Source organism: Schistocerca americana, chromosome 7 (genome assembly GCF_021461395.2).
Source record: "Schistocerca americana isolate TAMUIC-IGC-003095 chromosome 7, iqSchAmer2.1, whole genome shotgun sequence".
NCBI classification, from domain to species: domain Eukaryota; kingdom Metazoa; phylum Arthropoda; class Insecta; order Orthoptera; family Acrididae; genus Schistocerca; species Schistocerca americana.
Genome location: NC_060125.1, coordinates 598,395,134 through 598,422,125, shown reverse-complemented (window position 1 = coordinate 598,422,125; position 26,992 = coordinate 598,395,134).

Here is a 26,992-nt window from a genome sequence, read left to right as displayed (position 1 = left end):
ACCTTGCAGAACTAGCACTCCTGAAAGAAAGGATACTGCGGAGACATGGCTTAGCCACAGCCTCGGGGATGTTTCCAGAATGAGATTTTCACTCTGCACACGATTTTAATCTGCCAGGAATTTTCATCATGTATTATTTTCAAGGTAGCAGAATTTCTTCATTTCGTCAATCTCATAGTCCCCAGTTTTGATGTTAAGTTATCTGACTTCCGATGCTCCTCATTACTTTCGTTCTTCTTCAGTTAAATCTGAATTCATATTCTGTGCTCATGAGACTTTTCATTCCATTCAGCGTGTCCTGTTATTCTTCCTCAGTCTCTCTGCGGATAACAATGACATCAGTCACCCTTATTACTGAGATCACTTTATCCTTATTTTTAACCTCACTCTCCAGTCTTTCTAATATATTGCTTCTTCGATGTACAGATCGAACAATAGTGGAGAAAGACTGCATCTCTGTCTTACATCTTTTTAATCTGACCACTTTATTCTCAGTCTTCCATTATTATTTTCCTGTCTTCATGCTTGTACATACTGTATATTGCCCGTTTTTCGGTACAGCTTTCTGAGAATTTTGAGTATCTTGCAACATTTTATATTGAGAGGCACCAACATGCCTAGCTCATACTGTGGCTTCAAGCAATCAGGCCTGCAAGATGAGTGGTCTGCAAAGAGAGTAGATTTATTCTTATTTCTCGACTAACATCAATGACTGATTATGAGCTCTAGTACCCACAATTAAGCTACAAATTATTTTCCTGTTTGAATATTACACAACGGAAACGGATAACGCACATCTGACTATTAGTAATTTACACAACTCTCATTGTTCACGACACTCTGGCAATACCACATTTTCTTTCTTACCCAACGACTTTGATCAACACGTGGCCATCGCACTGAATATGAATGGCACACACATTGGTCAGGTGACTACAGGGTTATAAATACAAAATCAAATAGGGGTAATGCGGGAGTAGGTTTAATAATGAATAGGAAAATAGGAATGCGGGTAAGCTACTACAAACAGCATAGTGAACGGATCATTGTGGCCAAGTTAGATACGAAGCCCACGTGTACCACAGTAGTGCAAGTTTATATGCCAACTAACTCCGCAGATGACGAAGAAATTGAACAAATGTATGATGAAATCAAAGAAATTATTCAGATAGTGAAGGGTGACGAAAATTTAATAGTCATGGGTGACTGGAATTCGGTAGTAGGAAAAGGGAGAGAAGGAAATGTAGTAGGTGAATATGGATTGGGGCTAAGAAATGAAAGAGGAAGCCGCCTGGTAGAATTTTGCACAGAGCAGAAGTTAATCATAGCTAACACTTGGTTCAAGAATCATAAAAGAAGTTTGTATACATGGAAGAATCCTGGAGATACTAAAAGGTATCTGATGATTATATAATGGTAAGACAGAGATTTAGGAACCAGGTTTTAAATTGTAGGACATTTCCAGAGGCAGATGTGGACTCTGACCACAATCTATTGGTTATGAACTGTAGATTAAAACTGAAGAAACTGCAAAAATGTGGGAATTTAAGGAGACAGGACCTGGATAAACTGAAAGAACCAGAGGTTGTACAGAGTTTCAGGGAGAGCATAAGGAAACAATTGACAGGAATGGGGGAAAGAAATACAGTAGAAGAAGAGTGGGTAGCTCTGAAGGATGAAATAGTGAAGGCAGCAGAGGATCAAGTAGGTAAAAAGACGAGGGCTAGTAGAAATCCATGGGTAACAGAAGATATATTGAATTTAATTCATGAAAGGCGTAAATATAAAAATGCAGTAAATGAATCAGGCAAAAAGGAATACAAACCTCTCAAAAATGAGATCGACAGGAAGTGCAAAATTGCTAAGCAGGGATGGCTAGAGGACAAATGTAAGGATGTAGAACCGAGTATCACTAGGGGTAAGATAGATACTGCCTACAGGAAAATTAAAGAGACCTTTGGAGATAAGAGAACCACTTGTCTGAACATCAAGAGCTCAGATGGAAACCCAGTTCTAAGCAAAGGAGGGAAAGCAGAAAGGTGGAAGGAGTATATAGAGGGTCTATACAAGGGCGATGACCTTGAGGACAATATTATGGAAATGGAAGAGGATGTAGATGAGGATGAAATGGGAGATACTATACTGCGTGAAGAGTTTGACAGAGCACTGAAAGACCTGAGTCGAAACAAGGCCCCCGGAGTACTACTGACGGCCTTGGGAGAGCCAGTCCTGACAAAACTCTACCATCTAGTGAGCAAGATGTACGAGACAGACTAAATACCCTCAGACTTCAAGAAGAATATACTAATTCCAATCCCAAAGAAAGCAGGTGTTGACAGATGTGAAAATTACCGAACTATCAGTTTAATAAGTCACACCTGCAAAATACTAATGCGAATTCTTTACAGACAAATGGAAAAACTAGTAGAAGCCGATCTCGGGGAAGATCAGTTTGGATTCCGTAAAAATGTTGGAACACGTGGGGCAATACTGATCCTACGACTTATCTTAGAAGCTAGATTAAGGAAGGTCAAACCTACGTTTCTAGCATTTGTAGACTTACAGAAAGCTTTTGACAATGTTGACTGGAATACTCTCTTTCAAATTCTGAAGGTGGCAGGGGTAAAATACAGGGAGCGAAAGGCTATTTACAATTTGTACAGAAACCAGATGACAGTTATAGGAGTCGAGGGATATGAAAGGGGAGCAGTGGTTGGGATGGGAGTGAGACAGGGTTGTAGTCTCTCCCCGATGTTATTCAATCTGTATATTGAGCAAACAGTGAAGGAAACAAAAGAAAAATTCGGAGTAGGAATTAAATTCCATGGAGAAGAAATAAAAACTTTGAGGTTCGCCGATGACATTGTAATTCTGTCAGAGACAGCAAAGGACTTGGAAGAGCAGTTGAACGGAATGGATAGTGTCTTGACAGGAGGATATAAGATGAATATCAACAAAAGCAAAACGAGGATAATGGAATGTAGTCGAATTAAGTCCGGTGATGCTGAGGGAATTAGATTAGGAAATGAGACACTTAAAGTAGTAAAGGAGTTTTGCTATTTAGGGAGCAAAATAACTGATGATGGTCGAAGTGGGGAGGATATAAAATGCAGGCTGGCAATGGCAAGGAAAGCGTTTCTGAAGAAGTGAAATTTGTTAACATCGAGTATAGATTTAAGTGTCAGGAAGTCATTTTTCAAAGTATTTGTATGGAGTGTAGCCATGTATGGAAGTGAAACATGGACGATAGCCAGTTTGGACAAGAAGAGAATAGAAGCATTCGAAATGTGGCGCTACAGAAGAATGCTGAAGATTAGATGGGTAGATCACATAACTAATGAGGAAGTGTTCAATAGGATTGGGTAGAAGAGAAGTTTGTGGCACAACTTGACTAGAAGAAGGGATCGGTTGGTAGGACATGTTCTGAGGCATCAAGGGATCATCAATTTAGTATTGGAGGGCAGCGTGGAGGGTAAAAATCGTAGAGGGAGACCAAGAGATGAATAAACTAAGCAGATTCAGAAGGCTGTAGGTTGCGGTAGGTACTGGGAGATGAAGAAGCTTGCACGGCATAGAGTAGCATGGAGAGCTGCATCAAACCAGTCTCAGGACTGAAGACCACAACAACAACAACAACAACAACACATTATAAATTCTGGATATCATGACTACACACTATTCGAAGAACAAAGCCACCAATCTTTTTCTTTTAACTATCTTTTTTATTCTCATAAATTCTATTATGATTCAAAGACAACCTAAATACTCCATTACATTTTATACAATATTTGCACATGAGAACCTCCGCCCATTGGGCAAGGCATTACATTGGTGATTCTGTATCTTATGGTCTCGTAACTATCTAACGCTACAGTGCACTTTCTGGATAGGATGGTGGATCTTTTGCTATATCTCATACTTCGACTCTCACTCCCATCATAACGAAAATTTACTCCAGACCGAGCGGTACAAAAAGGAGCATGCATAACCCACTGCCTCTGAACCTATCTTACTACTCTCCCATGCAAACCACACATACTTAAATTACATGAAATACATCACACTGGCAACATAGAATACATCACAAAGAATAGTCACTACGTTAGAATCACTTCACTTTCAGCTTTCCCACTTCAATTAGTATTCATCCCAGTTTCACACGACACTGCCCCACTTCGCAACTTTTCTTTCTTACTACGAACTCTGGAGGATATATGCACGCCTTCCTGTGCAATGCAAGCCAAGTGGCGTTGCTGGATAGACGGCTGACTCACCTTGCTTCTCTCTCAGAGTATTAGAGTTTGAATCTAGCGGCACACGGAAACATAACACGCAAAGTAATATTGAGATCATATTCATCACACCCGCGGCTCCTCAACTGATACCTTGGACGAGTACTTCTCTTTATCCTTTGTCTCATACACGGATTGAGACTCATACAGTACTCACCACGTAGAAGTGCTTGTCTCTAATTTCAAGTCCTGCACACGCCATTTCTTAAATATTTCCAACTAATAGTACACACGCCAGTAATTCAGCTTAACTTTAGTACTAGCAGTTGCAAGTATTTAAACTTAGTACTAGCACTCGCAAGTATTTCAACTTATTGCTGCACGTGGTTTCATTGTGACAGTTGGTTACTTCCAAAGATTACTACGATCCCCTTAATATTACCTGCCTGTCATTTAATTCTCCCCCCAAAAGTTCCTGAAATAGAGAAATAATTATTCCAAGCTACTCTTAAGTATTTCACATGCATACCATTTTCTCCACTCTTTTGTCTTTACGGAGCACACCTAAGACAGGTCTTACCAACACAAGATCCAGCGCCAGAGTGCTGAAACATGACCGTTCTTCAGGTCAGCTCGCACCTCCGCCGAGGTGGGGGAACACCATGTTACCATATTGGTCAGGCACATCTCAGGCGCTCAAAGCTCAGGTAAATTTCATCTCTTTGATTCCACCAAAGATGACCAAAGGACCATCTCAAAGATGATCATATATAGCAGATTCACTATCTGCGGTTAGCAGATGACCATACATCCATTCATTTCACAAATCTCAGCAAACTGGATGTCGGGATTTATTTTGTGGGAGTGCACATGTGATCAATTAAATAAATAAATTGTCATTCTTTCCTACTCTGGTATCCGGCTTCGGTGTATTAAGTGAAACTGAGTTATTATTACAAAAAATATGTTGTTCTGACAAGAATAACGAAGAATGTTGTACCTATTTTCAATGTTAGGCGGTTCTGTATCCTTTCAATGTCATCAAATACTTTCCCTTGGTCAACAACTCGCATAACAGTGTCTCAATTTTTCTTAAGTTTTGGTTGCACTGGTAAAGAGCTAAACTTTAAAACTGCCTCTATCGTACCTTTACCTTTCCTAAGGCCAAAGTGGTCATCTAACAGAGTCTCAATTTTCCTTTACCTTATCGCTTGCTCTCCACTCTCAACTGTGTACAATAACCACATCTAGGAAATGTTACATTAAGATCATTATACCATCCAGCTTACAGTTGAAGATCGTAAGCATCATTGTTTTATCAAATGGAGATAATATGTTTTATCAACGTCATTGTATTTTTACGCGTTTAATTGTTTTACTCGAGTGCTCGAGAGCAATAAATTGGCTCTCGGTCCCCCACCCCCACACCAAGGAGGGAATGTAAAGAAGAGTTAAATAAAAAATGAGACGCTACCATCGACAGATGTGTTATTAGCCTCGAATTAGTGTCAGCTAAACAGGGAAAGTAGTACGTTACACGCGTTAATTGGATTCCGTGAGCTCGGTTGGCCCGCGCTTTCGTTGTTTGCGCTGCTGGAGCCGGGGAGTGTGCGGCGGCCGTGGGAGGTGATACGATAAGGCCGCCGTGTATCGCTGCAGGCGCGGAAGGCGGCAGTCGGGCGCGGCGCGGGTTTACTCAGGGCGGAGCGGGCAGCGGCAGGAGCGGAGAGCAGCCGTTTGTTTGCCGGCTCCGCGGAGGATGTCTGCGCCCCGCCTAGGGACGGGGCGGGGGAAGCAGAGCCAGGCACGGCGCGCCGGCTAACGACCGTAATCAAATTAATTTTAAATTTTCGTCGCCTGCCAGCGGGGGCGGAAAAGTCGCTGCCGCTCCGCCTTGCTGCGCTCGGCTTGGCTTTCCGGGGCTGCGCGCCCGCGGCGCGGCGCGGCGTCGCATTTAATTGCGACCGTCGCTGCGCTGGCGCAGGGGTGGGTTTGTTAGCCCGCCGCCCTCACCTTGCCCGCTGCTCGGAGCCCGCTCCTTCTCCGACTGCCGGCAAATCTTGCGCCGTAGGCAGTACACAGACTGGTTGGCCCCCTACACTTTTATACACCGCTCTCGCCTGGCTCAGTTCACTTGCAGCCTCCAGCTGCTGTGTTCACCTCAGTCATTTCCACAGCTATAAGAAAACAGCTTCAGTATCACATACGACTACTACGATTCATCGTGTTCCATTCTTCGGGTGGAGGGTGCAATCTTCAATCCCCTCTAGCCCGTATTTCAATGAATAATAGCTGTCGCAAATTTAAAGGCAATCGGAAATTATTTAGTTGATGGTTCTAACAACCTTACGACAACAAAGGTCAAAAATTAATTATGATTGAAGTGTCGCTCACGCTGCTAAATATTGCATTTTCGGACAACAACAAAGTTATATTGTGTGGCAGGTGTCATTAGAGCACAGTTAATAAAGTCATTTCTTGAAATTATGGATAAACTAGGCACTCATTTTTTCGTGTTTCCCTCGCTGGTCTCGTTGTGAACTCATGGCTTAATCGTTGAAAATCTAGGTAGTGAAGATTCCAAGCTCGGATGCAAAGAGGCCTAGGTGTTATTCTGCGATATTCAAATGTTTTATAGTTGTGTTTCATTAACCACTCTTGAAGATTAAACTTTAGCAAGGTAGGACAACGGTGACGTAAAAAAGTAATCAGCACTCCGAATTTAAGTTACACTTCTTTTTTATTGCTTTTGTCGCAATATCACGTAACTCGTTCCAAAACATAACTTCACAATATAAAACATACTTGAAAATATCTTCCTCACTGTTAAAGTTCACATTTCATAAACTGACTACAATTTGCGTCTTTTTAACATGACGACCAAATCTTGACTCTCTAATAACGGCTTACGCGCCCAAAAATCAGAGTTACAACTACGTCCAAGATCATAGTGACAAAATAAAGAATACACATAAGAATAATATCATTGCAACATATATATATATCGATGGATCGAAGTACCTCTACATTAATGAAATCAAATCTGAATATTGTCAAAGAAATATGTTAACTATTTTACAGAAACACAGTAGAATATAGCTGGTATCGAGAGGTTAAGGTGAGGTGCCGTAATGGTTATGTAATTCAAGTGCCATTACACGGTGAAGGAAAAAAAAAACAGAGTAATATTACCGTGGGCAGAGATTGTGTAGTACGTACAGGGTGACACATGGGAGACGGACGGTTTTTAATGAAATAATACTCAGCCACCTTTCAACATTTTCTGGTGTCGTTACTCTGCGTCTCGAGCAAGGATGCTTTTTATCCAATATGTTTCCAGTTGATTTTATTTACACAAAATCAAAGCTCATTATTTACCATTTTAGTTAACAAAGTTATTTGTGAAAAATAACGTCGTCAAGGTGATGTCCATCATTTCGAATGCAGGACTCAAGTCTTTTCTCAAAATCCTCCATCACACGGACTAAAAATCTCTGCAGGGATGGCAGTAATTTCTTGAATGATTGCATTCTTCAACTCATCCAAATTTCGTGGTTTGTGGTTAGAGGCACAGTTCTTAAGCTACCCCCACAGAAAAAACTCCCATACTGACAAGTCGGGAGACCTGGGAGGCCAAGGAATATTGCCAAAACGTGAGATACTCCAGCCAGGACACATGCGTCTAAGAACTGTCATTGAAGTGTTTGCGGTGTGCGATGTTGCCCCATCCTGCTGGAACCAAATGCGTTTTGAAGGGATTCGTCGGCTTCTTAGTTCTGGTTTAAAGAATGTTTCAAGCATACGAATGTAACGAACCGAATTAACAGTAACTGTGGCCCCGTTCTCCTCAAAAAAATAAGGTCCAATAATGCCAACAAAGCCAATATCACACCAGACTGTACTTTTTCTGAGTGTAGAGGACGCTGGCGGATAAGGTGTGGATGCTCTGGAGCTCAGTAACATAGCTTTTGCTTATTCACGGTCCCGTTTAAATGAAAATGAGCTTCATCGGTCATCAATAAAATCTCATTTTCAGTCGATCCCAAAATCACTTGCGTTCTGTAAGCAAAGTTGTTGGACAGTAAGCATTTTTAGGGATGAAATTTTAATTCTTTATGCAAAATTCGTCCAACCGATTCACGATTAATTCGTAACTCACTAGCATGACGTCTAGCTGACCGGCCTGGGCTTCTGACTGCCGCTTGCCTTACCCTTTCAACATTTTCTGGTGTCGTTACTCTGCGTCTCGGGCCAGGATGCTTCTTATCCAGTATGTTTCCAGTTGATCTGAAGTTTTTCACCCATCTGAGGATTGTGTTACGGATCGGAACAGCTCCATGTCGACCGCGCACGAAACAATCGCTGCGTAACAATAATAGACTCACGACTTTTCACGAAACTGTCATAGACTAACACTCGACGTTGGAAGCCACACTGCTCCATAGTGACTGAGTAAATGAAATGGCGTCTTGTGTGGATCAGAACTATCCCCACCACGACCACCTCCCACCACCGCGCCCTCAGTAAAAAATGATTCAAATGGCTCTGAGCACTAGGAGTCTTAACTTGTGAGGTCATCGGTCCCCTAGAACTTAGAGCTACTTAAACCTAACTAACCTAAAAACAACACACACATCCATGCCCGAGGCAGGATTCGAACCTGCGACAGTAGCGGTCGCGCGGTTCCAGACCGTAGCGCCTAGAACCGCTCGGCCACCCTAGCCGGCGCGCACTCAGTACTACGCAGTTCAAAATCGTCCGTCGCTCGTGTGTCATCCTGTATTTCTGCCGCTAGGCGTCTAGCACAACTCATTGCCAGTTCAGTGCCGCCTGTGTTGTCGACATGGCTTGTTCTGATCATCTGCAGTAATTATTTTTGCTAGTGCTCTTTTGTTCTTGTTTCGTTTTTAAAGATGGAAAGTTGGAAGAAGTGTGTCAGGATTCCCCATTTTATTGAAAACAATATAGTCAACTTAACGCTTTTCTTTGCATTATGTAAGAACTCAGATATCGATAGTAACAATCTGAATTCAAAACATAGCAGCGCGATTCTAAGCATTGTTGTGAAACGAGGTCTGTCAGCGAAAGTGGAAGAGTAGCGTCAGTCGAGATCTCGGGGAGAGAAGACGTGTCACGCTGTCCTCACGTCGATGATGGCAGACCTCACCACACTCAAGACCAGATTTCATTTATATAGCCAGGAGAGATTTAGGTGGCTTCACTACGCTTGAAGATGGAATTCAAGGTAAAACTTGCAAGCATAGTCCAAAAGCAATTGCAGTGTTAGGCTCGTGATTGTTAGCCCGAGTTTGCAATAATCCCACGTTTTGCTTATCAGTAAAAGAAGCCTTCTTATCCTCCAAATAATAATAATTATTCTCCACATCTAATTAATAAATAAATATGCTGTGGTTATTAAATGTTAATGTAACTCTGAAATTGAAATTTGTTAATCTGGCACTCAGTCATTATTGATACTTATACTGTCATTGTGAGGCATTTCGCCATTATTACTACTTAGTCATTAGAATTTCTGACGTTTCAAATAGACTTCATTTACGAAATCCCTTCTCACAAGTTATTTCGTAGTTAACAGGATCCAAGCATACTCCTTTTTATTAAATTCATTCCTAGTAACAGTAAGCTTTAGCCGCTGCTACTACATGCTGCTGCGAATTGCTCTAAACCACGTGGAAAAAGGCAGTCACCTAAAGAGGTAAGTGCAAAACTTAGAGCCAAAACAGAGACTCTCACACAGCACAACACGTCATGTACTCTAATCCAGTAAATTCCGTTGCACAAGCCAGATTCTGTGTCACTTGTAAATTATTATTCAAATACGCAGTCAGATAGCATATCCAAATGTTAGTTTTAAGTTTTTTGTGTAACGATCTGTTAAGGGCTTAAATGACAGCGAGACTGACGCTCATAGAACACGCACACAGTGTTATGTAGGTTAGATTCCATTTACTGATAGCTCCGGTTGCTTATCGAGTACAGTTTCACAGACGAACATAAGCATATTGGCTGTAGCTACGTTACAGATACTTGTTGCACATACGTTACAAAGCTTAACTGAACAACGTGCAGCTGTGAAATTTTGTTTTCCACTCGGTAAAAATGCTGCTGAAACTGTTTTAATGTTGAAGACACCTTAACCAGATGACGAGTGGTTTGCTCGATTTAAAAATGGCGACATGTTTATTGATGACAAACCTCATTCTGGACGTCCATCAACTGCCCGAATCGACGAAAATATTGAAAAAATTCGAGAGCTTGTGCTCACAGACCATCGACAGACAATTGATCAACTGTCAGAGATTTTCGGGTTACCTTGGAGATCGGTTCAGCGAATTTTGGAAATATTTGGGAGACAAATTGGGTGCTTCCAGGTTAGTTCCTCGTGTTCTGACTAACAATCAAAAGGAACGTCGAGTCGAAACAAGCCATGCCTTGAAACACTAGCTTGAAACTGATCCAGATATTTTGTCAAAGGTCATTACTGGTGATGAGTCATGGTGCTGTGGTTACTACCCAGAAATAAAGCAACAGTCAAGCTAGTGGAAGACTTCATCGTCACCCCGTCCAAAACAATATCGCCAAGTCAAATCAAACATCAAAACAATGCTAATTTGCTTTTTTGATACCAAGGGCGTAGTTCATTTACAGTTTGTTACCCCAGGTCAGACCGTCAATCAAACCTTTTATTTGGAAGTTTTAAGAAGACTGCGCAACAGTGTTTGTCAAAAAATAACCGATTTGTGGCAGGCGGGATACTGGCTTTTCCACCACGACAACGCATCTGCACACACAGCCATCTCTGTTGGACAGTTTTTGGCTAAAAATGGCATGGTTCCGCTGCCCCATGCACCTTACTCGCCTGATGTGGCTGCGTTCGAATTTTTCTTGTTCCCACGCATGAAAAGGGGCATGAAAGGACACTGATTTGACAGCACTGAAGAAATTAAGAAAAAAACGAGGGAGGAGCTGTCAGACATTTCTAAGAATGACTACAAAAAATATTTATATCTGTAGAAGCACAGGTGGGACAAATGTATTAGTTGTAATGGAGAGAATTTTGAAGGGGATAAAGTTGTTTTGCAAACAGTTTGAAAATATGTAGCTTTTAAAAAATTATTCCGTTTCTTTTTGGCACTCCCTCGTAGGTTAACAACTGTGCCTATGTGCCTAGTTCCAGTCCGATATCCTTATTTCCAACTTTGAATACAGTGCACTGAACTTTTCATTTTAATACGTAACAGGATGTGCGTCATTTATACTCAGTAATTAAGAAGGAGCACGTAATTACTATCATTGGTTACTTGACGAGAATTTCACCCTAACAATGCTTAAGTCTCACTCATCATTGCTCAGTATTATTTTCATTGGCGTTAGTGTCATCTGCAAATTTCACCATGACGGTTACTGCAGTTTATACGAAAAATCCTACAGACCAATTTCTCTTCCTCTTCTTTCATGTACTATTCTTAGCCTTCTACTCTTCAGTCACTAAAAATGCGAGCATAACCTCGTTAATGACCTCTTTTCCTCCGAATTCTCCCCCCCTCATCAAATTTCTACTTCTAAACTATCGTTGACATTCTTAACTCAAAACTTCCGGGTTGACAGGTAGTGGTCGATATGTAAAACCTTGGTTCAAATGGCTCTGAGCACTATGCGACGTAACTTCTGAGGTCATCAGTCGCCTAGAACTTAGAACTAATTAAACCTAAATAATCTAAGGACATCACACACATCCATGCCCGTGGCAGGATTCGAACCAGCGACCGTAGCGGTCGCTCGGTTCCAGACTGCAGCGCCTAGAACCGCACGGCCACTCCGGCCGGCTGTAAAACCTTCCACTAGCGTTTCGTCTCTGGCTCCGGGAGACACCTGCGGTGATAAAACGGCGAACTGTGATCAGAATTCTAGAGAGCGCCGAATATGTAGGAAGTATAGAGGGTCCCACGGTCGACCACCTGTCACCGGCTAAAAGAGATTCTCGATTGACAATAATCAGTAGTCATCTGTCAGTGCAAAGTCGACATCCATATTTCATCTAACTTGACGCCTTCCTCTGTTCTGTTAAAATTTTTTACGGTGTTAATAAATCTCAATAACCTCTCTATACATGCGCCCATAATAATGCGATGTTTTCGATATAACGCTCGTCTCACAGAATTCTATTTCGTGATTATGCTCTTGGAACACACGTTCTGCTAGGACGCACTACTCTTTTATATAGCTGATACATTGCTTCAGTCTACCAGTCACAACTCGGAGACTCCACAATACCCATGTCCAGAATGACTCGGAGCACCGAATACATCCAGTGCGGATTCTTTTTAATGTGACCCACATTTTCCCGTCAAATTCGATGCCCACAGTATCAATGGTACACTCCTGGAAATTGAAATAAGAACACCGTGAATTCATTGTCCCAGGAAGGGGAAACTTTATTGACACATTCCTGGGGTCAGATACATCACATGATCACACTGACAGAACCACAGGCACATAGACACAGGCAACAGAGCATGCACAATGTCGGCACTAGTATAGTGTATATCCACCTTTCGCAGCAATGCAGGCTGCTATTCTCCCATGGAGACGATCGTAGAGATGCTGGATGTAGTCCTGTGGAACGGCTTGCCATGCCATTTCCACCTGGCGCCTCAGTTGGACCAGCGTTCGTGCTGGACGTGCAGACCGCGTGAGACGACGCTTCATCCAGTCCCAAACATGCTCAATGGGGGACAGATCCGGAGATCTTGCTGGCCAGGGTAGTTGACTTACACCTTCTAGAGCACGTTGGGTGGCACGGGATACATGCGGACGTGCATTGTCCTGTTGGAACAGCAAGTTCCCTTGCCGGTCTAGGAATGGTAGAACGAGGGGTGCGATGACGGTTTGGATGTACCGTGCACTATTCAGTGTCCCCTCGACGATCACCAGTGGTGTACGGCCAGTGTGGGAGATCGCTCCCCACACCATGATGCCGGGTGTTGGCCCTGTGTGCCTCGGTCGTATGCAGTCCTGATTGTGGCGCTCACCTGCACGGCGCCAAACACGCATACGACCATCATTGGCACCAAGGCAGAAGCGACTCTCATCGCTGAAGACGACACGTCTCCATTCGTCCCTCCATTCACGCCTGTCGCGACACCACTGGAGGCGGGCTGCACGATGTTGGGGCGTGAGCGGAAGACGGCCTAACGGTGTGCGGAACCGTAGCCCAGCTTCATGGAGACGGTTGCGAATGGTCCTCGCCGATACCCCAGGAGCAACAGTGTCCCTAATTTGCTGGGAAGTGGCGGTGCGGTCCCCTACGGCACTGCGTAGGATCCTACGGTCTTGGCGTGCATCCGTGCGTCGCTGCGGTCCGGTCCCAGGTCGACGGGCACGTGCACCTTCCGCCGACCACTGGCGACAACATCGATGTACTGTGGAGACCTCACGCCCCACGTGTTGAGCAATTCGGAGGTACGTCCACCCGGCCTCCCGCATGCCCACTATACGCCCTCGCTCAAAGTCCGTCAACTGCACATAAGGTTCACGTCCACGCTGTCGCGGCATGCTACCAGTGTTAAAGACTGCGATGGAGCTCCGTATGCCACGGCAAACTGGCTGACACTGACGGCGGCGGTGCACAAATGCTGCGCAGCTAGCGCCATTCGACGGCCAACACCGCGGTTCCTGGTGTGTCCGCTGTGCCGTGCGTGTGATCATTGCTTGTACAGCCCTCTCGCAGTGTCCGGAGCAAGTATGGTGGGTCTGACACACCGGTGTCAATGTGTTCTTTTTTCCATTTCCAGGAGTGTATATTTCCCGATCCATCACCGTTCTTGGCAATTTCCGATGTATTGGCAGTTCTCTTTCCAGAGATCTCTTACTTTGGTCTTACCTGCAGCGTATGGTAGCGGCGGGTGACTCGAACAAAGCCTATTTCTTAGTAAGACAGGTATGTCGTGATGAACGGGTAATACCTTATTCGCTTGTATTTGTGGTAAACTCTAAGCAGGGTCTTAATTCTGCGAATCTGTGGTGGGTAGATATTGCTCAGCAGAGGAAACCATGAGACAGGAATTAGTCCGTGGCCCAAAAAACCAGTGCAAGAGTCGATGTTCGTAAAGTCTCAGGTGAAGCCCCCCAGACTGTGTCATGCAGTCTCTGATGTTGTTGCTAGTTTTTATCTTTTCTGAGGTGTTTTCCAGATGATTTTTATGAGATAGAATGCGATCGAGTGTGATGCCAAGATCTTTGAGTTTTCTGAAAGAGTATATTGCCATCAAATTGCACCTTGAGCTCTGTGTTAGCTTGCTTGATGTTAAGGTGAAACGCACAAACCTCCCTCTTACTGGTACTGGGCATGAGTTTCCATTTTTTTTAAATATGAGTTAAAGACCGCTTGCTCCTCTGTTAGTGGTCCCTCTGACTGACAAAGCCATTTTGACTGACAAGCCAGAGTGATATCGTGTGCATAGCAGAATTTCCTGAAGGCTGAAAAGGAGAGGTGTGAGAATTGAGCCCTGTGGCAATCCATTAGTTAGGTTCCTCATTGAGCTTCTGTTTGCACCTTAGCAGATTTGAAATTGTCGCTTACTTATCGTGTTATTAATAAGAGAGGCTGCTGGATGGCATTTAATTATTTTCAGTAATCATCCCCTCCCACCAGAGGGTGTCCTATGTTGGCATAAGGTCGATAAAGGCCACAGACGTTTTTAATTTCTCCTGGAAACGCGCCCCTAAGAAAGCTACCAAAGTTAGTACCTGGTTGTTGCATCTTTAGCGAACCCTAAATCTCACTTGGTCTATTGGGATGTGTTGCAAAATACAGCTACTAATTCTACTGCAAATAAGTATTTCCAAGAGACTATATGTGGCACTAAGCTGGGACACTAGCCAACAGTTCTGGAGGAGATTCAGTGATTTGTTATGTTTTAAAGATAGCGATAGTTTTAGCATTTTTCATTTCCTTGGTAAATGCTACTGTCTTCAAAATAATGGAGAAGAAGCCAGTGTTTGGTGGTTTTCCCAAGATGAGATAAAAATTCTGGATGTACATTATGAGACCCTGGACCCTTACCATTTTTAACCTCCGCTAAAGCTACCTCTATTTCATATAGGGTGAATGGCGTAGAGAATTTTGAATTGTTTGGAGATTGAGCTTTCAGATTTGTTAGCTCTTTATCTGTCCTGGAGATGCCATTTATCCCTGGGCGCTGCTGCCTCTGGATCACAGGGCCCCGGGTTCGATTCCCCGCCGGGTTGGGTATTTTCCCTGCCCGGGGACTGGGCATTTGTCATGTCCTCCTCCTCCTCCTCCTCCTCATCATCATCATCATTCGTGACAGTGACTGGCTTGGGCTGTGAAGTATTGGGACTGAGTACAGGCGCTGATGACTGCGCAGTTGATCGCCCCATAAACCCAATTTCATCATCATCATCTTTATTCGTGGTCGATATGGACGTTTTTATTAGATATACATGAAATGTATTCGCAGTTGAGAGTATGGGCAACCATCAACTGTATAATGCAATGACGACAATGAAAATTTGTACCCGATCGAGACGACAACTCGGATTTCCCGCTTAACTCGAGCGGTCGCTTCACTATTAGGCTATCTGAGCAAACCTCATAGAGAGACCAAAATTTCCATATTCTGTCAATCATACGTCTATAACCTACACTAGGACATGCATTGCATTTCTGAAAAGCACAGGCACCACAGTATCGTATTCTACTACATGGTTAGCAATATCGTTGGCTGAAACAACAAGCTTCTTATAAGATTTATTGAAGAAGCCACTAAATTTAGGAGAAATGACTAAGCTTTAATGCTTGAATGTTTAAAATTCAAGTTTTCTGCTATTTCAGATCAACACACTTACTTTTTATTGTATAAAAATGTTTCTGCCCGTTTCGTTCGCGCAACGAACGCGGACTCCTTATAGATCTCCCAGCGTGTTGTCAGACTTATTCTGTCTTTAAGTTCTCCGTGGGAATTCTACGCTATCTGATCAAAATTATCCGACCACCTATTAGTGAGTATTAATATGGAGTTTGACCACCCTTCGCCTTTATGACGGATTGAACTCTGCTGTGAACACTTTCAATGAGGTGTCTGAATGTCTGTGGAGAAATGGCAGCCTATTCTTCCTCAAGATCCCAAACCAGACAATTGTTCGGGCTCGGAAATGACCGACCGGAGAAGTGATGGAGGAAACGACTGTACAAAGGTCAGTATGAGGCACCACTTTCTTTGTCTGGACGTTGGTTGAGTGTGGTGGTGGTGGTGACTAGAATCGCTACTAAGACTGAATTAAACGTTTATTTAGGTACATTGGTGTGGTCTCTGTTGGAGTGGAGGCTGTTGGCCCTAGGAGAGCCGCAGAAGCTCAGCGAGCCGCCGTCAGCAGGACCATCTGGGCAGCTGAGTGCATGGTTGTTGTCAGCAGTAGGGCGGTAGCTGACAGAGACGGCGCGCTGTGGATGTTGAATGGCAGCATTATCCGGGCTCATTTCCCACCTTAGGTCACGAAATACGGCACGGGAAAGGACGGATGTCAAACGTTATCTCCAAGAGTGTTTGACGTGAAATGTGTGTATCCACCCTGGATGGTGATCAGCAACAAGTTGGTCCACAAGGACTAGTACACCGACAGGATATCCAGACAGCTACCAGCCCACCAGGATGGCGCGAAGGTGGATACCCGCATGAGGTAGTCACTCAGTAGGTGACTCGGCTGTGTGAAGACATCAAGTATCCGACACACAATCTTCTGCTCCGGTGGATGTCTGTAACGTCTGGAGCGTAAGTCCAGAGTAGGTGACTCACTGCATCACCGTGTACTGCGAACGTCTTCGTCTCGAAATCAGAGGCTGGTTTTGGAGGCATAGCTCGGCATCAACACCTGGATGAGAGCACTGAGGGGCATAGTCCGATTCAAATACTATTTATGAGAACCATGCGACCTATTCCTTTTGCCAATATATTAGCCCAAAAACCAATACGAATGGCTCTGAGCACTATGGGACTTTACTTCTGAGGTCATCAGTCCCCTAGAACTTAGAACTACTTAAACCTAACTAACCTAAGGACACAACACACATCCATGCCCGAGGCAGGATTCGAACCTGCGACCGTAGCGGTCGCGCGGTTCCAGACTGTAGCGCCTCGAACCGCTCGGTCACTCTGGCTGGCAAAAACCAATACAAATTAGCGCACTCGCTCGCCACCGTAAAGCAACTGTGTCTTCACTTGGCTCGCGTTTCTAATCCAGTCAACTTTTCTGGACGCCCTGTCATAGCTGCAAGTTTTCACAACTCCGCTTTTGAGAAGCGTAGCGGGCGTATTTTGCAGCGTCAGCGTACTGAATATGTGGTCTTCCATTCTCAGTATGTCTTCTTCATTCATCGTGCGTGGTCACTATAATGATGGCACCTCGCTCTCTTGTGGCGTCGTTTGGTGAATTGACGCCAGACGGTTCAGAGCTCCAGACTCCAGACCAGGTGGTGGCCCAACAGAAGAGAGTGATGGTGGACGCTGGAGTCTGAAGCGAAATTGGCATTCTTACTCGCTCAACAGATTTTCCACTGGGTTCAGACCGTGACTCTGGGCAGGGTAGTCCGCAGCTCGTGGTCGTGCGGTAGCGTTCTCGCTTCCCGCGCCCGGGTTCCCGGGTTCGATTCCCGGCGGGGTCAGGGATTTTCTCTGCCTCGTGATGACTGTGTGTTGTGTGATGTCCTTAGGTTAGTTAGGTTTAAGTAGTTCTAAGTTCTAGGGGACTGATGACCATAGATGTTAAGTCCCATAGTGCTCAGAGAGTCTGGGCAGGCCAGCACGTTTCTTGGCACTGTTGTCACACATTATGGCAGCTAACATTCTCCAGATATTCGTCAGACGCAAACGCTCCTATCATATTGCCATGGGTAGCGTGATGCATCACACTAGATCATTCATTTACAACCTTCCACTGTCCAGTGACTTCGCTCTACCTCAATCTTCACTTAGCAATGAGTGCAGGAATGCATGGCTTACGAGAGGTTGTTCGACAATTATAGACCAGTCCTTTTAACGTCCAATGTATCGTCATTCTTTACGCTACATGGACTGCTTGAAGCACTTTTGGAACTCAAGCTCACGAGTTTCGGCTGATGCCGTGCGACATTTTACAACCAGCCTACGATTCCTGTTTGTCAGTACCTGAGGTCTATCTGGTTTTGGTTCAGCTGCGGCTGTTCTTTCGTGCCGGCCAGAGTGGCCGAGTGGTTCTAGGCGCTACAGTCTGGAACCGCACGGCCGCTACGGTCGCAGGTTCAAATCCTGCCTCGGGCATGGATGTGTGTGATGCCCTTAGGTTAGTTAGGTTTAATTAGTTCTAAGTTCTAGGGGACTGATGACCTCAGAAGTTAAGTCCCATAGTCATCAGAGCCATTTGAACCATTTGGTCTTTCGTGTTTTCACTTTAGAGTCTCATCACCAACAGTCGACCTGGCCAGCCTTAGAAGAGGTGATATGTCCCTGATGGATTCGTTTCTTAGGTGACATCCAATGAAGACCACGTCTCAAGATCTCCTGACCGACCCATTCCGCTGTTACCATTGCCCTGCTGACAACGCAATACTCCCTACTTTCTTTGATACCTGCGAGTTCGGCTCTATGGCATTTAGTGGCCTATTCAGCGTTTCATAGGAGTGTCCGGATACTTTTGATCAGACTGTGAGCATAGGGGGCTGAAAAGTGCGAATAGCTTACACTCTGTAAACTGTTTTTTTTTTTCAATATTATTAGTAAATTATCTCAGATTTCTGTGACTACGTTTTCGCGTCTCTGACAGCTGTTGTTTACCTGAAGTTTCCTTACAGCGTACTTGTGACCATACGTGTTTTACTTCTGTGTGTACAATCTACATCAGCTCTGTGTATGAACCACAAAAAAATGAGCATTGTGATCTTAAGTGGGTAAATGCCAGACAGCAAATGCAGAGATCCATAATTCTTTCCTCACTACGTTCTGCTACTTTCTTTGTCAACTATCGATGTTTTCACCTCTGAAAGTTATTTATATATTGAAGTATTATTCATATGCCCGCCCGGCTGGCCGTGCGGGAAGCAGCGCCTGGTCCCCTCCAGGCGGCTTTGTGTCGAGGTCCGGTGAACCGGTCAGTCTGTGGATCGTTTTTAGGCGGTTTTCCATCTGCCTCGGCGAATGCGAGCTGGTTCCCCTTATTCCGCCTCAGTTACACTATGTCGGCGATTGCTGCGCAACCAAGTTCTCCACGTACGCGTACACCACCATTACTCTACCACGCAAACATAGGGGTTACACTCGTCTGGTGTGAGACGTTCCCTGGGGTGTCCACCGGGGGCCGAACCGCTCAGTAACCCTGGGTTGGGTGTGGGGCGACGGAGGGGTGAAGTGGACTGCGGTAGTCGTCGTGGGGTTGTGGACCACTGCGGCTGCGGCGGGGACGGAGCCTCTCCGTCGTTTCTAGGTCCCCGGTTAACATACAATACATACAATACAATACAATTATTCATATATTTTATATTTATTTATATATTCAAACATTCACAGCTATTTAGTGCACATGTTTTTATTTCACTTCGTGTCGCTGGCGGCTCTATTACCACAAGTACCGTCTGAATCACTCATTTTTACACTCTTGATGAACCCTCTCCAAGTCTTAAATCCATAGCACTTCAGAGGAGAGTACACCTTTCATCGACTCTACGTATCTCTCGGAGTTCTGCTGCGTTCCACAAGAAGTGTGGATCCAGTACACCGCTCAGTCCGTTGCCCGTTGTCCGACACCTCTGCTCCATGGACTTCGCACTGCCTGTATCTACATGTACATCTGCACGGGTACTCTGAAAATTGCTCTTAAGTGCTTGCAGACGGCTCATAGAACCATCTACACAATAGTTCCCTATTGTTCCAATCTTGAACAGCGCGAGGAAAAAACGAACACCTCTGTCTTTCCGAGCAAGTTATGATTTCCTTTATTTTATTATGATGATCGTTTCTCCCTACGTAGGTCGGCGTCAACAGAATATTTTCGCATTCAGAGGAGAAAGTTGGTGATTGTAATTTCATGAGAAGACGCTGCCGCCTTTATTTAAATGATTTCCGCCCTATATCCTGTATCATATTCGGACACTCTCTCCCCTCTTTGTCGATAACACAAAAGGCGCTGCTCTTCTTTGAACTTTCTCGATGTACACCGTTAATCCTATCTGGTAAGAACAGTAATTCGTAAAATGTCACTAAATCGGTTACTTCCCTGTTGCTGCTCTGTCTTGGCCGGCAGCTGCTCCTTGACTGACTAATACCAACAAGCGACGACTAACTTTCAAAACAATAGAAACGACTATGGACACGCGCTACTAAACTCTGCTGTAGACACTGACGAAAATGCGAGAAATGTGTCTAATAAATTAGATTAACATGCAGAAAAATGAAGAATGCTGAGAATCTTACGGACCAATTAATGAGGAGTTAGTGAATCGAGTTGCGGAAACAGGAAATGTATGGCACATCGCCGGCCGGAGTGGCCGAGCGGTTAAAGGCGCTACAGTCTGGAACCGCACGACCACTACGGTCGCAGGTTCGCATCCTGCCTCGGGCATGGATGTGTGTGATGTCCTTAGGTTAGTTAGGTTTAACTAGTTCTAAGTTCTAGGGGACTTATGACCACGGCAGTTGAGTCCCATAGTGCTCAGAGCCATTTGAACCATTTTTATGGCACACCCTGACTGGCCACATCTGAGGCTTCGAGAAATCTTCAACTTAGCATCGGAGGCTGTCAGTTCCTGTAGTTATTCAGAGATATAGAGGTTTGCACAGGATACTTTAGCGTGGAATGCTGAATCAAAATGGAAAGTTGCTCAGTGGTGTTGGATCCATGCTTAACTATAGCCTTAGCGCTTCATTCAGCTTTGGTACTTTAGCAAAAAGTCACCACTTCCAACAGTAGATATCTGAGGTGCAATCCTGAACTTCGCGTTGGAGACAACTTTACCTTTAATAACTGAGCAATATTTCTGTGGGACATTTACAAGTGTCGCAGTCGTGTCGTTGGTGTACTCAGTATCCTGGCATAGACAAGGCCTACCTTTCGCTTTGCCTGTAACTTAACCTATGTCATTGTTCTAGCGCTTTTTTGCTTGGTGCGACCGGTTTTATTGTGTATTATTAGAGCTTTAGATTTTCGAAGTATACAAATTTGGACCTCTTTACATAAAGAGACGTTTGCTAATCTGTACACCATACTGATGTATCCTGAAGATTGGGTTGGTTATTATTACAGCTTTTATTGAATTACGTTTCCTCGCAGACATCTATATCATAGCACAAAAATACACTCCTGGAAATGGAAAAAAGAACACATTGACACCGGTGTGTCAGACCCACCATACTTGCTCCGGACACTGCGAGAGGGCTGTACAAGCAATGATCACACGCACGGCACAGCGGACACACCAGGAACCGCGGTGTTGGCCGTCGAATGGCGCTAGCTGCGCAGCATTTGTGCACCGCCGCCGTCAGTGTCAGCCAGTTTGCCGTGGCATACGGAGCTCCATCGCAGTCTTTAACACTGGTAGCATGCCGCAACAGCGTGGACGTGAACCGTATGTGCAGTTGACGGACTTTGAGCGAGAACGTATAGTGGGCATGCGGGAGGCCGGGTGGACGTACCGCCGAATTGCTCAACACTTGGGGCGTGAGGTCTCCACAGTACATCGATGTTGTCGCCAGTGGTCGGCGGAAGGTGCACGTGCCCGTCGACCTGGGACCGGACCGCAGCGACGCACGGATGCACGCCAAGACCGTAGGATCCTACGCAGTGCCGTAGGGGACCGCACCGCCACTTCCCAGCAAATTAGGGACACTGTTGCTCCTGGGGTATCGGCGAGGACCATTCGCAACCGTCTCCATGAAGCTGGGCTACGGTCCCGCACACCGTTAGGCCGTCTTCCGCTCACGCCCCAACATCGTGCAGCCCGCCTCCAGTGGTGTCGCGACAGGCGTGAATGGAGGGACGAATGGAGACGTGTCGTCTTCAGCGATGAGAGTCGCTTCTACCTTGGTGCCAATGATGATCGTATGCGTGTTTGGCGCCGTGCAGGTGAGCGCCACAATCAGGACTGCATACGACCGAGGCACACAGGGCCAACACCCGGCATCATGGTGTGGGGAGCGATCTCCTACACTGGCCGTACACCACTGGTGATCGTCGAGGGGACACTGAATAGTGCACGGTACATCCAAACCGTCATCGAACCCATCGTTCTACCATTCCTAGACCGGCAAGGGAACTTGCTGTTCCAACAGGACAATGCACGTCCGCATGTATCCCGTGCCAACCAACGTGCTCTAGAAGGTGTAAGTCAACTACCCTGGCCAGCAAGATCTCCGGATCTGTCCCCCATTGAGCATGTTTGGGACTGGATGAAGCGTCGTCTCACGCGGTCTGCACGTCCAGCACGAACGCTGGTCCAACTGAGGCGCCAGGTGGAAATGGCATGGCAAGCCATTCCACAGGACTACATCCAGCATCTCTACGATCGTCTCCATGGGAGAATAGCAGCCTGCATTGCTGCGAAAGGTGGATATACACTGTACTAGTGCCGACATTGTGCATGCTCTGTTGCCTGTGTCTATGTGCCTGTGGTTCTGTCAGTGTGATCATGTGATGTATCTGACCCCAGGAATGTGTCAATAAAGTTTCCCCTTCCTGGGACAATGAATTCACGGTGTTCTTATTTCAATTTCCAGGAGTGTAGTATCCTTTACCAGAATAAGTTACGAGCACTAAAGCTATAATTTCATCGGTTCTTGAGCTACATTGAAAATCACTTCCGTATCCGCCGCTGAGGATTCTTAATATCATGGGGGTTGCTGTTTAACACCCACAGCCAAAGATTACTGAAAAGGCCTTGATGTATCATACGGTCGAAAGAAATACACTAATATGTGTACTATTTAGACCTATCAAACCCCGGTGTGTATTCTGTGCATAGCCGAGACAGCTTTGTAGATAAGAACGCGTGGTATGATACAGAAACTGACAGTTGAGGTTCATTGTTAAACTTGCCACAAGACAGTAAATGTACGAATTTTCGAGAGAAGTGACTAACTGTTAAAGCGAGGAGTTCACCACAGTACGCAAATGGAACCCCCTTCGAGGTATCGCATCGTCTTTCACCACCTATTTGAAGAGAGCTCAGCGCCTACACACTTATACAATTGCATATCGCGGCACGAGAAACATGAGACATATAAGTGCAGCGGACTTCTGACTGCGAGTACGGCTTCCTTCAGCACCTCTAAGTGTACGTTTACACTGCCCGCGATACGATGCGACGCGACGCGGCGCGATGCGAAGCATAATGGCCAAAGCGATGCAATACGATGGAGCGTTCACATTGCACACGATACAGCGCGCGCGCGATCTGGCCAGCAATTGAGCAGTCTCGGCACGATGTCGTGTTTCCTCGACCCAGTAAATTCTTTTTTATTAGAAAACAGTGCTCTGAGAATTCAATGCAGTCGTGAATGGGTGCATGAAATCAACAAGGAGAGGAGGGCTTTAGGAGAATTTCATCATTTGTACAGTGACTTGAGACAAGCTGAGGATAAATTTTGGAGTTACTTCAGAATGAGTACAGAGACATTTTATTATACAGTGTCATCTGTTTCAAATAGATTACAGAAGCAAAACACGAATTTCAGAATGGCTACTACCCCTGAAAAAGTTATGATCACCATTAGGTAAGTACAATATTAAGTTTACAGCAATCATTCTATTATGAAAAATTTACAAATTGTGATAGATTCAAACTTTCTTTTAATAAATTTTGACATAGTTGACAATGAGAAGTAAAATACATCACAGTTCACTCACTTAAGTATTAAAGTTTTCAGAATCTTGGTGGCTTGAAATAACAATGTCATCAGGTTCAATTTCAGAAATGACTATTATATTCTGCGGATTTCCAGCAATTAAGATTTCAACTGGATTTTCAGGTGCATACGGTGACATTAACGAATGTGCAGTGGAAGTGGTTTATTGTTCCAATTCTTCCAAAAGAACTTGCTGAATTTTTAACCTGGCTCTCAACTGAGCTGCTGGTGATAGTTTTCGCATTGCTGGCAGCAAACTCACTACAAAATGATAGCTGTCATCTTGCGTTTCTGATTTCGACATTTGTTGCTCAGTTAGCTTCAACTTTTGCTTCTCTGTATTTAGCAACTCAGAGTTTGTTGATTTCTTGGATCTCTTGTTTTGGTTTGTGTGTATGGTGGGTGAGGGAGGACGCATCGAAACGCTACCCTCTGAACTTACAGACACTCTTGAAGACCTGTCTTGGTTGGTTTCATCAGGTGAAACACTCTCTTTCTCTGTAAGAGCTGGTGAAAATGGTACGTCGTTGTGTGCGTCGTCGTGTTGCGATGCTGTTCTTTTACTGTGATGAACATTAGTCTTGGTCTTCCGTGGCGTCATTATGTCAGTCAGGAAGGTCATTAGCTCGTACCACGGCCAATTGGATTGGAAATGCGGCATGCCACCTTCGTCTCCTGAACGTTCAGCATGAGTTTTTTTGAGTTCAGAGCGGAAAGTGTCACGTAGGTTCTTCCATTTATTCTTCAGTACCTCGCCTGAAAATATAGACGTGAAATTGCAAAATGACAGAGCAAACAGTAGTGCTTCAAGAAGAGCGAGGAGTGTCAGAGAGGCCTTCAAAAAATATGTCAACAGTCATTAACGCAAATATATTTCATGTCGAAATTATCAAATACTGTAACTATTGTGAACGTCATTTCATTATCAAAATACTGTATCCATACACAATTAAAATTAGAAAATAAACGAAGTTGTTTGTGTTACTTATTTCTTGGAGTCTTGTAGCTATTTATTTTACTCTTTTGTACTTACTGTCTGTTCCACAATCTTCAGCTATTTCATTCCATGCTTGACGAACAAAAATCCCTATTGTGGTAATATTTATTTTTCTGCTCGCACAACACGGAGCGTTCACGCACACTGTTAATTAGTCTTTCGATGTCCATTGCAAGCAAGCAATTACTCCAGACGCAAGCACAAACAAGCAATCGCTTCAAACACTCGCGCGAAACGCAAACTCGGTTGCGACTACAGCGGAGTCATCGCATCGCACCGCATCACATCGCTCGGCCCAGCCTGCAGTCTAAACGGGCACCGCTCTGTTGCCACTGTTACACCAAGCCTGCCCATTGTCACGCGATTTCAGCGCTTCATCGCTCCGCTCGGTTCGGCATCGCATCGCATCGCATCGCATCGCGGGCAGTGTAAATTTAGCCTAAGAAGAATGTGACGCCAACTCCCCGTAATAAACGTTGGTGTCTCAACTTAACATATATTTGTCCGTTGCTCCGCAAATCACGTTGAGATGCTTTCGTGCTCATTCTTACGCATTAGCATCATCTGTTGGGACCTATGAATTTGCTGCGCACGTCGTCCTCGAATTCTACATTGAGTGTACACTGGCAGCGCAGTTTCCGTCTCTGTCACTTGAGTGAAACAACAACGAAGACGAACAGGTTCAATGAAAAATGCAGTTTTCACTTTTCTGATTTTGATTCCTTTTTCCAAGACTCCTTTATAATCTTGCGTAACATTCCACGTCATAACTATTTAACTCCATTGAAATATTCATTGGCCATGTCTAACTGATATACTGACATGAATCTGACAATGAGAGGCTACACTCCACCTTTCAGCCTCCTGACACTGCGTCACTATCACCCACTATCGCTCAGTCGCTGTCGCATTTATTCAGCTACAATTTTCTGCCTGCCTGTAGTATGAATGCTGTATTAAATGGCGTTTGTTTGCGTTGACACGTTTCCTATGTTGGCAAATACTTTTGCCTCTACTTCCGTTCGTCTTCTTATTAATTAAAGGCAGCCGCAGCTGACAGACCTAAGAACGAAGGGCATAAAAACAGTGTAATGGCATGGTGTGACGACGGGCTATGAAATTCAGGTACCTCGAAAATATTTTTAATACTGGACTAGCTATCGTGATAGTTTAAGTAAAAGTTCTATTTGTACTGAACATACGTTCTGGAGTACATTGGTTACTTTCCTGTACAACAGATGTTACCCTCTGGCCACCTAACACTTAATTTGCATGTCCCTCAGTCTTAACTGCCCGCTGTGCACCCACTTCATGATGTCAAGTCCGCCTCCTACAGAGCGTGCGTTCTCTGTTCTATTGCAACGTAAAGTAACTTATGTCTCAGATCACGCGTTTAACTACTTATTATATTTCAATAGAGACTGTGAGCGTAATGTGACAAGGTCTCGTCTGTTGCAGTTCTATAGACCATTTATGAGATCCCGACAAGAGAATGGAGATAATAAAGAAAATCTTGAAAGGTGTCCAGAGGGAACAAATATCTACAAGGGAACAAATACCTACACGCAATAATTGTTTTCTGAAGTTCTTATCCCCTAAAAACAAAGTAAAAATATAAGTTAACTGTATAACTTCATTTTGTAGTTATTTAGAAAGATGCCACTCCCCTGGATAAGGTTAACTTTTGACTAACAGTTTAGTTTGCTACTTTCGTTAGAAATGTTATCTAACTAGGCAAACATTTAACGATTAATGTAAATGAAAATGCCACCCAAAATCAATTTAAAGAACATTTGCATTTCTGTATCTATAACTGGGTAGTAAGTACTTATGTGTACTACTGTTTAGTATTA